The 2,842-nt window shown below is 28.4% G+C and overlaps 1 long non-coding RNA gene across 1 annotated transcript in view; it reads right to left on the bottom strand.

The window, feature by feature from the left end:
• Positions 1-2,602, bottom strand: part of LOC145277867 (uncharacterized) — a 428,683-nt gene extending 426,081 nt beyond the window's left edge. The window contains exon 1 of the long non-coding RNA XR_013868229.1: positions 1-2,602. This exon is cut by the window's left edge and continues 116 nt beyond it. This is a non-coding gene — a long non-coding RNA (uncharacterized LOC145277867).
• Positions 2,603-2,842: the final 240 nt, after the last annotated feature.

Raw genomic sequence — 2,842 nt, 5'->3', positions numbered from 1 at the left:
GGATCATAAGTTTCCTGGTGCTTTGATAGATGAGTTTTTTTGTTTTTTGTTTTTTGTTTTTTTTTTGTTTTGTTTTTTTTTGTTTTTTTGTTTTTTTGGTTGATGACGCGTCCAGATTATCTTATTAGGAATATTGTTTAAGTGTTTATTTGTTTTTATTAGGTTTATAACATATAATATCCATTCAACAACTTCCTCCTCCTCCTCCTCATCCTCCTCATCCTTATCTTTCTTCTTCTTCTTCTTCTTCTTCTTCTTTTTCTTCTTCTTCTTCTTCTTCTTCCGTTTGAGTGTCTGCTTTCAGAAATGCCATGCATTTATGATTAACTTGTTTACCAATTCTCTCATTTGATGGTTCATTTCCGGAATGCCAGGTATTTACAGTTAGTATGTTTACGAAATGCTCTCATCGCTGTTTGATCGGAAAGTTCTATGCATTTCATTGTTTCAAGTTTTATTTATCTCAACTAATACATCTTTTTTCTACTCTGAATTGCAATTCTTCATATCTAGTTGTGTTTATCAGTGTTTCTAGTTTTTTTTTTTTTTGTTTTTTTTGCTTTGCGTCGCTTATAATGTCAGGTCGTTCATACACATGAGCTCGTTCATTTTCTTTTCTTTGTGTCCGTAAATATGCATCCTACATTAGCATCGAGTGGATATATAAGCTATTTGCTTTGGAAATTTCTCCTCCTTTTTCTTTGTTAGGTGCTGTCCCCCAACTGTCTGTTCCAGACTCCATATTCGTATCGCTTTTCCCATTCAGTTGGCAATGTTTAAACATTCAATTATCCATGCTTGGGAGATTGTATTACAGGCTTTCCTCTAATCGATTGTGCCATTTTTTTTCCTTTTAATATTAGTATACTTTACTCATTAGTGCTCACGAGCAATTATCACTGATAAGAAGAGGCAGTGTTCCTTGGAATCTGAGTGACATCAAATGTCCCCGAATTTTCAGCATTGCAGACTCCTTTTAATAATCATTGCAAATCACTTTTAGCGCTCGTAACAATTGTTTATCATTAATTTATCGCTAATAATAATAATAATAATAATAATAATAATAATAATAATAATAATAACAACAACAATAACAACAACAACAATAATAATAATAATAATAATAATAATAATAATAATAATAATAATAATAATAATAACGACTGCGGGATTTCATTTTAGCGCGAAGTTCCATGTATTTGCTTGATTTTTCTGCATTCTTCATCTTCATTCTGTGATCGGCTGGGACGACAAAACATGCAATTTGGCAGGGATTTTTCTTCTTGTTGTTGCAATTTTCTTGCTTGTACCAGCTTATTCATTTTTATGTCCATGTGTTAAAGGATCTCATTCTTTTCATTTTCTAATAGTGTCACCTGTACCATTTGCCTGCCTATTCAGAATGCAATCGTTTACACAGTTTCTAGCGATTATTATTATTATTATTATTATTATTATTATTATTATTATTATTATTATTATTATTATTAGTAGTAGTAGTAGTAGTAGTAGTAGTAGTAGTATTTATGCTTTATTATCCATTGGGCATCTCGTTCAACTCTTAAATCTAACTTTTATGTTTCTTTGAGCATTTCTGCCTTTCAGCTTCATCTCAACTAAACGCTTAGAATATATATATATATATATATATATATATATATATATATATATATATATATATATATATAGACAGGCAGAGACATGGGGAGATAGACAGACTAAGAGAGAAATCGTTGTATAATTTTATTCATAAAAACATTATTGACTGCATATGTGCATACATGTTTCAGTTGTGATTTCTATCGAAATCCAGCATCACCAAGCCTCTAGTTTCAACTGGGTTCAAATGCGATCATACAGACTTCTTTTTCCAAAACAAACACTGTATATTGTAAGCATTAGTTTTGGAAAAAAAAAAAAACAACTGTATCTTTCGTATATTGAAATATTTGTAATCTGAAAAGTATTTTACAAGAAAATTGTTCAAAGCCCTGTAAAAATATGCTTTAATTTTTATGATAAGGGTAAAACCAGAATGAAATGAAAACCAAATAGTATCTAACCTAAACGTTATTGCTTCCATTTGCTTTTTATTGTTTATCTTTTTTTCTTTTTTCTTTTTTTTTTTTTGGCATTCAAGTATTTTATTTAATAAAAAATAACTGAGATATTTGACATAATTTTGTAAATTGTCATTTTGCTCATTACTCGTAAGGTCACGACCTCAATCAAATCTATGAGCATGCAGGCGTGCAGAAGAAAAAGGGTTCAAAGTGAAATGGATTATTTACATTCTTACAACTAATTTGCGAATTTTAAGAAAAATAATAAATTTCTTATCCGCTTGCAAAAATGTTAGACGATCTACGATAAAAAGTAAAACAGAGAAATTTTCTTAGTATGTATTCTACAAATGTGATTAAAATTGTAATGCGTACATTAACTTATCAATTTTAAAATAATTTTAATTTATGGAAGGATGTAAATAGAAAAATAAATTCCAATTAAAAACATGTCTTCTGATAAAAATCAACACAAACATTTCCAGAAAATTACTGGAAAATATTTAAATCGAATAAAACGCTGATTTTAAAAAGAATTTCAAAAATTTATATATATATATATATATATATATATATATATATATATATATATATATATATATATATATTCATTACACAGAAGGATATCTATAATAAGGAAAAATGCAATAATTAAAGTTTAAATCGTTGTTATCGCCTTCCCCCTCCATGAATATATTAGCTTATGCAAAAGAAGTTTTTTGCTACTTGTGGTTGGAAAATGATTTCTTACTGTAAATCTCTTACAAAGATTGGAG

The sequence above is a fragment of the Euprymna scolopes genome, chromosome 6 (genome assembly GCF_053919585.1).
Source record: "Euprymna scolopes isolate OS-2025 chromosome 6, ASM5391958v1, whole genome shotgun sequence".
NCBI lineage: Eukaryota > Metazoa > Mollusca > Cephalopoda > Sepiida > Sepiolidae > Euprymna > Euprymna scolopes.
Note: the sequence above shows the minus strand (reverse complement) of the source record. Positions and strands in the feature narration are given on the sequence as shown.